The following is a 13890-nucleotide window of genomic DNA, read 5'->3' on the forward strand; positions in this document are numbered from 1 at the left end:
ACCCGACACTGCCTCGGGTATATGATTTGATGGTGAAGGGATGGCCAGCACATGGCGACTCACTGTTGCCAGCATTCTCATCCAGAAGAGAACAGCTGTCAGTATGCCAGGGGACCTTGATGTGTGGATCCCGAGTGGTAATTCCACTCAAGTTAAGGGAGAGAGTGCTCAATGAGCTTCACGAAGGCCATCTGGGAGGGGTGAAAATGAAAAGCCTTGCTAGGGCTTATGTGTGGTGGCCGGGGATCGATCAGCAAATCGAGGACCTGACAAAGAGCTGCTCAGGATGCCAGAAGGTCCAAAATGCACCACCACATGCCCCTGTACACCCATGGGACTGGCCCTCATCTCCATGGCAATGGGTGCATATTGATTTTGCTGGTCCATTCATGGACTCAATGTTTTTAATAGCCGTGGATGCACACTCGAAATGGCCTGAGGTGATCAAAATGTCCTCCAACACCACGGAGAAAACTATTGCAGTCCGACAGACCATTTTTGCAAGGAACGGCATGCCAGAGCAGATTTGCTCTGATAACGGACCACAGTTTGTGTCCGAAGAGTTTTGAAGATTTATGAAAAGGAATGGGGTAAGGCATTACACATCCGCCCCGTATCATCCAGCCACAAATGGATTGGCTGAGAGGTTCGTACAAAGCTTTAAAAAAGCAGTAAAGGCGATGTGCAATGACGACATTCCACTGCAGCATAAGGAGGACAATTTCCTGTTAGCCTACAGAAATGCGACACATGCAGTCACCAACCAGGCCCTGGCCATGATGTTCTTTAACCGAAGGTTGAGATCTCGTCTGGATTTGCTCAGACCAAATGTACGAAGAGATGTTGAGAGTAAGCAATTCCAGCACATCAATTAGAAGCCGACAAGGAGCTTCAATGTAGGGCAACCAGTCTTGGCCTGTGACTACCGAACAGAGAACTGGCAACCAGGAACGACATGCACACGGCAGGGGCCACTAATGTACACAGTGGATGTTGGGGAGAACATTGTGAGACGCCATGCTGACCAGATCCTAGCGTCACAGGAACGAGTCAACCCCATGTCTCGGCCATACGTACCTGGTGAGGAACCCGACGTACAGTTCGCATCTACCTCAGAAACAGTAGCATCGGAAGCTGATGAACCAACCGACGACAGGGGGCCAGAATCGCCTCCGCACCAAGAGCAAGACACTCAAGAAAGGCGCTATCCAGAAAGGATCAGGAAGCCGCCCCAAAGACTGCACCCATAGGGGCCACAAATTATGGCCTGTTATGTCTCACCATTCACTCCAACTCAATAAGCCACTTCCAAAGTAGCAGACAAAAATGGGCATGAATGGAAAGTGGTGAAAATAAATAGTTTTATATGTGTCATAACATTAACAGAACCTTAACAAAAACACTTCTGTAAACATCCATGTGCTTACCTTTGTGCATCTACTTATGTATCATTTTTTTGTTTACATGTGCTTCCACGAGGTGCTACCCCACTGTGGCTTCAGCAGAGGTAGAGGCAGCCTGCTCACTTCCCTGGTGCGACTGCGTAGACACTTTGGCAGACGTACTCTGGGTTTTGGAGCCTGAGAGGGCCCTGCCAAAGTCCCCTGCACCTGCGACTGTGCAGGGGCAGACTCGGCCATGGCGATCTGAGGCGGTATCTGGGGCTCTGACTGAGGGGTCGGTGGTGCAATGGGGGAGAAGTGTAAGTGCTTTGAGAGGAGTCCCCACTTCCGTGTCCCCTCTCACCATCATCCCTCTCATGGGCCACCTGCACTTGCCTGCTAGCAAGGAGCTGGAGAGCAGCAGTGGAGCCATGAGGACCCATGTCTATGTTTACATCCTCCTAGACAGGAGGCCTGTGAGCCTCTACCATCTGTTCTCCATAGATAGCATGTGCTCATGTGAGTGGTGCATTAGCTGCTCCATGCAGGTGGCCATCCTTTCCATGGAAGAGCCTACAGTTCACCATCGCCTGCGCCATGGTGATGTTCATGTTGGAGATAGACTCCTCCATTCTCTGCACATTTGCTAACATTGCAGCCTCAAAACAAGACAGAGTCTCCTACACTTTCTCGTGCACCTCCAGGATCACCCTCTTTCTCAATGGTCCCCAAGGCTCAGCTTCTGCATGCAGCTGAGCAGAGCTGGGAGCAACCTGCGCCTTCCGGCGAGGAGTCTCTACTGCTATCCCTCTCCACCATCTCTTCTTGCTCACTTGTGACTTAGGTCTGGTGATGGTGCACCCTCAGATGTTGGAGGTTCCGTTGAGGAGTCATCTTTCTTTTCTGGCTGGACAGTTGGTGGGGGGGGGCTCTTGATGGACCTGTGGGAGAGTAAAGAGATGATTTGATGATTTAGAAATGTTATATTAAGAATGGGTAACGCTACCATTATGCACATGATGAACATTCACTGGCTGCTGACATCAGTCCCCATATGAGAGACTACTATCTGCCATGTGGCTGCATGAGATGTAATTCTATCACCAGGTTGCTGAGAGGTGATCCTCTCTATGTCTCCCACCGCCAGCAGCTCCGCAACTCTCGAGACCTCCAGGGCAACCTCCTCTGCTGGAGTTAAAGTGGTGAAGGATGGAGGGCCACCTCCGGTTCTCTCCTTCTCCCTGTTGTTGTGCGCTCGTTTTTCCTGTAAGGATGGAAAGAAGAGAGATTTGAGTAAGAGTGATGGCATGAATGTGTGGGTTACATCTGTAGAGGGTGACTCTGAGGGAGTGTGGTGCCAATGGCGAAGTGCTAATGCCAAATGGCCTCTTTCTGTGGTGTTGCTTGCTATGAATGCATTAGGATGAGGGTGCATGTGAGGGGTGGTTAGTCAGATGGGGATGTGACAATGTAGATAGAGAGAGAGGGATGGGTGGACATGCAAGGTATCTTGGTGTGAGTAATGATGTGCAGAAGCAGGCTTGGGAAGACAGAGTGATGGGAATGAGGTGACAGGCACAGCAGGATGAAGGTGAGTGTGCCTTTGCACTCACCTTTCCTGATCCCATGAGATCATTAAAGCGCTTCCGGCACTGCACTCAGGCCCACTTCACCACATCCCTGCTGTTGACCTCCTCAGCTATTTTGAGCCAAACTCTTTTAGTCTCCTGGTGAGGTCTCTTCCGCCCATCATCAGGGAGGAAGACCTCACTGTGTGCTCTGACTCCCTCCAGAAGAATATGTTGCGAGTCATCTGAAAACCCGGGTGCAGCCCTCTGTCTTTGTGAAGTCATGCTTTGAAGTGTAGAAAATAAACAGATCCTGCAATATCCTCCCTGCACATGCCTAAATGAAACTTTAAATGCGACGTGGCCAAGGCTGCTTTAAATATCCCTGCTGGAAATGTGTCATCGATGACTTCATCAGATCTGCACCATTTAATAGGGCCGGGAAACGTGTAGGCCTGCCTGAATAGGCTCCATTAACTGAAAGTCGCTCTGAGGAGTGGGATCATTAGAACAACATGGTTTTGACCCACCACCAGCCCACATGCACCTGACAGGACTCAGTAAGTAAATTTCCAGCCAAAATATTTGTTTGACGTCGCCGGCATTTCCTCATTCCCAATATAATTTCTCGTGTCTCTGGCTCTAAGGGACCAACGTTTACCTTCACTAATCTCTTCCTTTTTACATACTTGTGAAAGCTCTTACAATCTGTTTTTTATATTTCATGCTAGTTAACTCTCATATTCTATTTTCTCTCTCTTTATCACTTTCTCGGTCATCCTATGCTGATTTTTAAAACCCTCCCAATCCTCAGGCTTACTATTCTGTTTGGCAACATTGTAAGCCTCTTCTTTTAATCTAATAGCATCCTTAACTTCTTTAGTTAGCCACAGACGTACCACTTTACCAGTTGCTTTTTTATTCCTCAAGGAAATGTATATTTGTTGAGAATTATGAATTATTTCTTTAAATATTTGCCATTGCTTATCTACCATCATATCTTTTAATCTAATTTCCCAACCTACCTCAGCCAATGCGCCTCTGTAACTGGCTTTGTTTAATTTTTTAAGTCCCTAGTTTTGGACTTAACCACATCACTCTCAAACATAAGATGAAATTCCATCATATTATGATCACTATTCCCCAGAGGATCCTTTACTATAAGATTACTAATTAACCCTGTCTCATTACACAATACTAGGTCTAAAATAACCTGTTCCCTAGTTGGTTCCTCAACATATAGTTCTAGAAATCTATCTCAAATGCATTCCACGAACTTGTCCTCTAAGCTACATTCACCAGATTGGTTTGCCCAGTCTATATGAAGATTAAAGCCCGCCATGATTATTGTATTACCCTTGTTGAATGCTCCTTTAATTTCCTGCTAGATTAATCCCATACTGCCTTACTCATGCCTTGCAAAGCATGATGGACTGCTTGACATGGGTGAAGAGTTTAAATGTAAAAAAAACTGATACAGGACTGTGGGAATGCAGTACAAATAGATAAGAAAGAACAGGAGCAAAATGTTCTACTCCCTAACCACACATAAGATAACTGGTGGAGACAGCCTCATGGTCATTATCTGTTGAAAGTTAAATGCTAAACAAAACTCTGTAAAAAAAAAACAAGTGACTTGTGGAGCACATGATTGCCTAGTTTTCTGTTTTCTCATGACTTGCAATTTATGAAAATGTATAAATATTGTAGCCCCGTGAGTCTCGGGGCACACTCTTTGGGAGGCATACTTGTGTGCAAACACAATTGGGTTTCTCAGAGTGAAGTCCAGGTACCTTAATAAAACTTTACTTATTTTACAGTTTCTGATTTTGTGTATTACTGAGAAAGTGATAGACTGACCGGCGTGTTGAGTCTCCTAAAGCAGCGAACCCTGATCTCCCAAGTTAGGGGTAGATCCTCCTCACAGAAGCGAGGGGTTAACAATTCTGGTGACGAGGATGGGATTCCAAAGCACTTCGGTCCAAACCACAGCGGTCTAGGCTGACGAGTCGCTTTCGGATGACTGAGCAACTAAGTGGCCACAGGTAAGATTTTTACCTTTTTGCTCTGTCTGTTACGAAGTGACTTGCCGCATTCGCTGTGATCCTGGCCTTGTGCCGACGGAATCTTTTGGTAAGAATTTGGGATAACACACTTTCTCAAAGTCAGAAGTGTTAGGTTAAAGTCCTTTGGGTTCGAGTCCCATAAAGTTTTAGGTTAAAGTCCTTTGGGTTCGAGTCCCATAAAGTTTTAGGTTAAAGTCCTTTGGGTTCGAGTCCCATAAAGTGTGTTATAGAGGTTATATTCCTTTGGGTGAAAGTCCCATCAAGTGTGTTATAGAGGTTATATTCCTTTTGGTGAAAGTCCCATCAAGTGTGTTATAGAGGTTATATTCCTTTGGGTGAAAGTCCCATAAAGTGGGGAGGGGGTTAAGCGCATTAAACCGGTTCGCAAGTACGTACACAAATTGGAAAAAAATCAAGTATGTACTAAGAGTGGGAAAATGGGGGTAGGAAAAAATAAGAGTGGGGAAAATGGGGGCAGGAAATATAATAATTGAACAAAATAAGAAAAAAGGGGAAAAAAGATAAACTTAAAGTTTTACCGACATGGAAGTTATTAACATCTGTGCCGAGACAAATAAAACACAAGATTTGCTGAGTGAAAGGATCCTAAAAAAAAATGCTGGAATTTCAGTTTGTGTGAAAGTGTGTGTTAAAGTATGACTGTTTTTCTGACTATGAATGTTTAAGAAGTTACAGTATTTCTTTTGTCTGAAAAGTCTGTCTTTAAAAGAAAGATTCTGTTATGTGTGTTTTAGCTCCACCCACTTCTCTGTGTCAAAAGCATTTTGATTTGATTTTGGAAGTTTTAGGAATGCGAATAAGATTGTGCCCCAAGAGAAAAAAATCTTTGAACTACAATTTAAAAGTGATGGTGTGTAAAAACTGAGAGGAACAACAACAGTTTGTTTTTCAAAAGATTAAGTTTCAGTCTAAGATTTAACCTTGGAGTCGCAGTTGCTATGGTGAAATCTTCTAAAGCAGTTTGATTTGATTTGTTTTGTGAAAGACTAATTTTCTCCAGTTATACTCAATGTTTTTACAGTATTTTGGAAAGACATCTGAAGAAAGGACAATAAGAAAATTAATATGATGTAATTTACTGTTTTCTGCAAGAGTGTGCTATTTTGTTTTGTTTGTCTGTTCATAGTTTTACTTGATGATGGGCTTCTGCCTTAAAGTTACAGTTGCCAATGTGCTTGGAAGAAAATTAATTTGAATGTTTACAAGATCTGGAATAAATTGGAGTTTTGAGGTTAATTAACCTAGTAAGACCAGACTTTCATTGTGGCCACGGTGAAATTCTGGTTGGTGTGAATTTGTGTAGACCGCATTGAATAATACTTAGCTTGTGAATTTTGCTCAATCCCATCTTTGTCCATATTACCTCCATGTTCATGTTTGGTTAAAGTGTAAAAACACAACTGTCTTTTTCGATCGGGAAAGTTTTTTTAAGTTTACGTGAAGTAACGTAATGACGTGCATTTGATAATGTTTTGCTCCACCTTCTTAGAATCCTGCAAAGGAGTTAACCCAACTTTAGTATGAAGTTTAAAGATATTGGACGTTAAATAATTTAAGTTTCTTAATTTTAAGTTAATATTTCCCCAGTGACAGAAGGAATTTATGATTTGATAACTTAACCTTGGGCTCTAAGTAGAGTCACAATGGAGTCTCTTCTTTCTTTTGTTATATGGAAGTTACCTTGTAAACTAATTGCAGCACTTCTGTCACTAATGTTAAAACACTGTATAAGCTACCTAGCCTGAGAATCACTTGTTTCTGAAATTGGAAATGGAGGATAAATTGATTGAAATGAAATTGAACATTGACAAAACCTGCCGGTACAATAATACTGCTTTTTGGATTTTGGGATAATTTTGAAATGATAAAATGGACTCAGGCACTATATATTGGGTTACTTTTGGGAAAATAAAATATCCTCTAAAATAATGATAAATAAAAAAGTGTTAATAACTTGGATCAAGTGAGAACGTTTGAACTATGTTTTCTATCTTAAATATTGTACTGGACAGTAAAGTTTCTCCAGGACTCATGAATGAGATATGAATGGCAATTAAAGGAAAGTGATTGAGAGTGTAAGATGTAGTTAAGAATAATAAAAAACCTGCCGAGTGTGTGCTCATTCATCTTCAGTGTGCTGTCCCTTTAAAAGCCTGTGCTTCCCTCTTCGAGGTCACAGGCTGCGCACTTTCTCTCTCTCTCTCTCTCTCTCTATCTTTCTTTCTCTCTCGCGATCATGACTGCGGCTAGAAGTTGTGATTGAAGTTGCATGGTGCGTGTGTGTGTCAACTAATGTGCAATGTGCAATGAATTACGAAATGAGAATGTACCCGATGGCTGAGAAATCGGCTAAAGACGCGACGGCAGCTGTGGATAAAGTAGAGCAGGATATGTTAATTATGAAACAAGCTTTTGAACAATTGCCATACGATGAAGCATCAGAGGATGATGAAATTATCACTCAAACATTGGTGAGATTGGGGGGATTATTGGCTTCAGCTCAGTCCCGGCAACAGCGATGGATTGTCAAATAGATACAAAATTCATTTTGAACCATTTGTCAAGGGAAGGGTATGTAGTATCAAAAGCAAAGATTCAATTTTGCAAAAAGCATGTAACATACTTAGGCACATTCTGACACCAGATGAAAAAGTCCTGCTCTCAGAAAAGACCCAAACAATATCCCAACATCCGGAACCTACCACTAAAAGAGGAATACGAGCATTTTTAGGATTAATAAATTTCTGCAGGACAGATGTGTAATGATCAATAGTGGACACTAGGTGGAGCCATAGAGCTGTGTAGAGCTGTATATAGCTGTATGTATTAAGACTACACTATCCAGCTGTATGTATATTAAGACTACATTACCCATGAGGCACTAGGCTACCCACAAGGCAGCAGTCAAGATGGAAGCCTCTACAGATACTGTACGTAGTCCACATGTGCTCAATAAAGTAACTAACAAAAGCTAGCTGTGTTCATAATAAGAATGTCTATTTATTAATGAACATAAGAAGATGGATACCAGAAATCACTAAACATACGAGGCCCTTAACTATACTAACAGGATCACAGGTGAGAGAACCGTTCGTTCTATCAGAAGCACAAAGAGATGCGTTCAATTCTTTAAAACAAGCCTTAAGAGAGGCCCCGCCCTTAGGAAGACCAATGTATGATAGACTATTTAGGTTGTATGTAACTACTACCGATTACTGAACAAATTATCCACACAGCACATGACGTCGGCAAGGATAAGTAGATATGAGAGTAACCCACAGAACATGTAGTTGAACCAATACATGACTGTGTAACAAAAATTGAGACCCAAACAATAATCAGACCTGATTTAAAGGACGTGCCTCTGAATACCCCAGACCATGAGTACTTTGTGGATGGATCAGCCTCTAGATCAGATGCAGGTGAAGGACAGATAGGATACGCAATTATAGAATCATCAAATGTGGTAGAATCAGGTAAACATCCAAATCATTGACAGCATAGAAAGCAGAATTACACGCACTAGCAAGAGCATACGAATTATCAGAAGGGATGAAAGTAAATATTTATACGGACTCGAGATATGCCTTCGGATTAGCGCATGATTTCGGAATAATATCGAAAAGGAAGGGTTTTCTGACCACATCTGGAACTCCCATATTGAACCAAGTACAGGTAGAAAGATTGACACAGGCAGTATTACTACCCGGGGAATTAGCCACAGCAAAATGCCAGGCACACACATGGTTACATACACAGGTTGCCGAGGGGAATAGATTGGCAGATGAAGCAGCAAAATATGCCGTTATGTATGAGGACCAAAAACAAATGCCCCAGTTGGAACAAAAGGAGGGAGGGAAGTATCCCTCTTGTACGCCATCATTGGAAGATGTACAAAAGCACCAGGAGGACGCTCCTGAAAATGAAAAACAAAAGTGGATAAAAGAAAATTGTAAAAAGGATCCTTTGACACAACTATATGCCAACCCAAAGGGAAGGATAGTTGCTCCAAATTGGAAAATTCTTGGTACAACCCAAATTGGGAAAAAGTGGCACAGCAGACAATTGATCACTGTCTGATATGTCAGCAACACAACCCAGGAAAAGCCATACTAACAGTAACAGCAACAACTCCTATCCCAGGCGGTCCTTTTTCAAATACTACAGTTAGATTTTGTACAATTGGAATCAGCTTATAGATATAAATATGTACTAGTTATCATTGATGTATTTAGTAAATGGATAGAAGCCTTCCCAACAAGGAACATTACCGCAAAGACTGTGTGCAAAATAATACTGAAAGATATTGTGCCAAGGTTTGGAGTGCCAATACAATTGAGTTCCGACAACGGACCACATTTTGTTGCAGAAATTAATGCTGAACTTTGCAATGTTCTCAATATTAGACAGCATTTACATTGCCCGCTCCATCCACAATCAGCAGGACTGGTGGAAAGGGCTAATGGAGCCCTAAAGCTAAAATTGGCTAAACTCTGTGTAGAAAACAAATTAAAATGGCCAGAAGTATTACCATTGAAAGACAGGATTATCACCAGCAGAAATTATCTTCGGAAAAGCTTTAAGAACCCCGTTCTCGGCTCCCATCCAAGACGACAGACAAATAGATATTCATGTAATGGACAATCAGATGATGTCTTATTGTATGTCACTAACCTCTGCTTTAAAGTTGTCTCATCAACAGGTAACAGCCGTTACTAAACCAACACCAGAGGATGCCTGTCATCGACTCAAACCGGGTGATTATGTCTTCGTAAAGAACTTCTACCGAAAAGGATTAGAACCCAGGTGGAAGAGACCCCTATCAAGTACTGTTAACCACGCATACCACAGTGAAGGTCGAAGGAAAGACAAAATGGATTCATGCTTCACACTGCAAGTTGTCATCACCGCTCTTGTCATAATGGACATAACCTCAACAGCGACAGAGGAGACCCCAGGCGGGGTAACATCAGGAAAGATAGAAGAAACAGAGGTACCCCAGGCGGGGCAGAATTAATTGAGCACACCGAAAGAGAAGATCCGAAGCAATGTAGAGGAGACCCCAGGCGGGGCAGAATAATCTTCAAATATGTAACATATATATGGAATAGTTGACACCCTGTGCAGTATGTAGAGAAAAGGTCGAGGTTATCATGTAATGATAAAAGGAGGGAATGTTAAGCTAGATTAATCCCATACTGCCTTACCAATGCCTTGCAAAGCATGATGGACTGCTTGACATGGGTGAAGAGTTTAAATGTAAAAAAAAACTGATGCAGGACTGTGGGAATGCAGTACAAATAGATAAGAAAGAACAGGAACAAAATGTTCTACTCCCTAACCACACATAAGATAACTGGTGGAGACAGTCTCATGGTCATTATCTGTTGAAAGTTAAATGCTTAAACAAAACTCTGTAAAAAAAAACAAATGACTTGTGGAGCACGTGATTGCCTAGTTTTCTGTTTTCTCATGACTTGCAATTTATGAAAATGTATAAATATTGTAGCCCCGTGAGTCTCGGGGCGCACTCTTTGGGAGGCATACTTGTGTGCAAACACAATTGGTCCTCGTGTTCCAGCAAAGATCCAGACATCAGGGACCCAAAATAAATCTCACACTAGGAACAACTAAAATCGAACAAACCACTAACTACACATACTTGGGCATAAAAATCAGCTCTACGGGAAATTTCAAACTGGCGGTGAATGAACTGAAAGAGAAAGCTAGAAGGGCTTTCTATGCCATTAAAAGATCAATCCAAATAGAAATCCCAATTAACATTTGGCTCAAAATTTTCAAATCAGTAATTGAACCAATTGCACTCTATGGCAGTGAAGTGCAGGGACCGCTAACACAACAAGATTTTGCAAAATGGGACAAACACCCAATTGAGATCCTACATGCAGAATTCTGTAAAAGTATCCTCAGGTCTCAAAGGAAAACCGTAAACAATGCATGCAGGGCAGAACTAGGCCAATTTCCACTAATAATTACTATCCAAAAAAGAGCCACCAAATTTTGGAAACACCTAAAAATGAGCAACCCCCACTGCTATCATCACGAAGCCTTGAAATGCCAAGAGAGGACCATAAAGAAGAACACCCTCAGTCAACTAGTCCTGGGACTCAGTGAAGCAACCACTAACACTACTAACAATAACCAGCCCCAGGACAGTGACATCGTAACACAAAGAATTCAACCCAACACAATTGTCACTAAGCAAAAGGAAAAATACCTGTCATATTGGGCAGAAACAACAAAAACCCAAAGCAAACTCAATTGCTACTTGGCCCTAAACAGACAATACAACATGGCTGAGTACCTGGCCTTGGTAAAGGATAACAAACTGAGAAAAACCTTGACAAGGTACAGACTTAGTGAACATAGCCTCGCGATCGAAAAAGGCAGACACAGGCAGACCAGGCTGCCAAGAGAGGACAGGATATGCTCTCACTGCAGTCAGAGAGTGGTGGAGACAGAGATACACTTCCTCACAGCCTGTGGAAAATATCAGGGCATCAGGGAGAATTTCTACCAAAAATTCTCACAAATATGCCCTGAATTCAGAAATCTGAATGACGACCAAAAACTCCCATACCTACTAGGGGAAGAAAGAAACTGTGTAACACTAGCGGCACACTATGTTACAGCTTGCCATAAACAGAGGGACAACCAGTAAACCTAAGAAAAGAGTATATATAAATTATGCGAATGTATATTTATACACTCAGGGAAAAAAGCTGTTTATACACTGTATGAATAGATCTGCGTTTATGTGTTCAACCATAAATGTATTTTGATGCTTTGGCAACATAAGATGTACCTTATCATGCCAATAAAGCGATTTGAATTTGAATTTGAATTTGATAGACTGACCGGCATGTTGAATCTCCTAAAGCAGCGAACCCTGATCTCCCAAGTTAGGGGTAGATCCTCCTCACAGAAGCGAGGGGTTAACAATACTTTGGCCAATGCTATGATTATTGTTAGGGGTCCTATAAAGTATCCACTAGTGTTTTCTGCCCTTTGTTATCTCTTAGCTCGAAGTGCTTGATGTTGCCCTCCAGGGCCATCTGTAGTCTCCTCAGTTGAAGGTCAACAGCCTTCCACTGCCCATGCTATAGCCACTGGGGAAGCACCTCTTGGAGCACTAGGATAGATAAAGGCACACAGAAGATAGGCACTAAGGGAATGCACAAGGGTGATTAATTTATTTTTGTATGCATTATGTCATGATTTAATTCATAAAATTGGATTAGATTGGGCATTTTCTGGTGGTTTTTATTTTTGTGTTGTCGGAAAGAGGATGATGTGATGGTCAGTGATCAAGGAAAGGTAAGGAGTGTGGGACTGTTGGTGAATGGGGAGGTGTGGTTGAGGTTACTGGTATTGGTCATGAATTATTTGATCAAATAGAGTTCAGATAGAAAGGGGCAGTCTACGTTATAGCCTCCTTTCCGCTTCATGTTCCTCCACCTCCTGTTGCACTTCCTCGTCCTACACTTCCTCCATCTCCTCTTCATGCTCCTGCTCCTCATCTTCTTGCCTAATATGTGGTGGCAAGAGCAGTTCCCTGATAATCGCGAGGTTGTGCAGTATGCAGCATACTACCACAAATCTTGATACCCACTCCGCTGAGTACTGCAGGGCTCCTCAAGAGCAGTCCAGGCAGCAGAAGCATTGATTGAGGATGCTGATGGTCTGCTCTATAATGTTCCTTGTAGCAGTATGGCTGTCATTGTAATCCTGCTATGCACATTTGCATGGGTTCCGGACCAGAGTCATGAGCCATGTCTTATCACCCAGAAGCCAGCCTTTGACTTCCCATGGTGGGTCAAACACAGAGGACTGCAGCAAACTGAAGGAACCGTGACTACTGCCAGGATAACGGGCATTCACCTGCATGATGAGTTGCTAGTGGTCGCACAGCAGCTGCACACTGAAGGTGAGGAATCCCTTCCAGTTCAGAAAAATGGCCGAGATCACCTGAGAAGCAGGCAAGGCAATGTGTGTTCAGTCACTGGCTCCCTGCACCATGGGGAAGCCTGCAATTCATGCAAACCCCCATGCTCACACCACCAGCATGTCTCTGACTAGAGGGGATGAGATGAAGCTGTCTCTCTGTCTATAGAGAGCCTCAGTGACTTCCTTTATGCAGCAGTGTACTGCAAACTGAGAGATGTTGCTTAAATCTCCAGCAGCATCCTGGAAAAAGCCAGATGCATAAGAGTTAAGAATCACAGTCACCTTGACAGCCACAGGCAATGCTGTCCTTACTCTACTTTGAGGCTGCAGTTGTGGCTGCAGCAATTGGCATATTTCAGTCACAAGCTTTTTTGTGAAGTGAAGAAGTCTCATGCATTGGTCCTCGCTGAAGTTGAGGAAGAGAAATCCTCCCTAAAGACCCTCTGCGGATATGGCCTCCTACTGATATCCCTTCTCCCCCTCTTCCCTCTTCTAGCAGCTTGTCCTACTCTGCGTGACTTCTCTTCATTCTTCCAGTCATGCTCAATTCCCAGAGGAAGCCCTAACCAGGCCACTCATGTCTGGAAGCAACTTGTTTCAGCACAAGCTTTTAAATCAACAAAGAAGTACTTCAGCACCAGCCAGACCACTCCTTATATACTATTCAAACTTTAGACAAGTATAGAAAAGCTCCAAAAATGCATACAATTGCACCAGCAGCCAGAAGAAATAATCCAGCAATGAACTTGTAAGCATTTCATGATTCCTTTAAATAGCGCTGGTGGAGGATCTATCATTTTGTTTAACGTCATGTTCAGCTGTGTGAGGTTAAGACAGGGTGTAGGCTGGAGTGGGGAGTTCGAAAATGAGAGGCCTGGCATAAAA

The 13890-nt window shown here is 42.7% G+C and overlaps 1 long non-coding RNA gene across 1 annotated transcript; it reads left to right on the plus strand.

Moving 5' to 3' along the window:
- The first annotated feature begins 4567 nt into the window (after nucleotides 1-4567).
- Nucleotides 4568-12305, plus strand: LOC147124678 (uncharacterized). Its single transcript, XR_015078808.1, has 2 exons — nucleotides 4568-4995; nucleotides 9740-12305. It is a non-coding gene; the product is annotated as an uncharacterized LOC147124678 (long non-coding RNA).
- The last annotated feature ends 1585 nt before the right edge of the window (nucleotides 12306-13890 follow it).

The sequence above is a fragment of the Somniosus microcephalus genome, chromosome 1 (genome assembly GCF_052327205.1).
Source record: "Somniosus microcephalus isolate GS21.2 chromosome 1, FLI_Smic_1.0, whole genome shotgun sequence".
Lineage (NCBI taxonomy): Eukaryota > Metazoa > Chordata > Chondrichthyes > Squaliformes > Somniosidae > Somniosus > Somniosus microcephalus.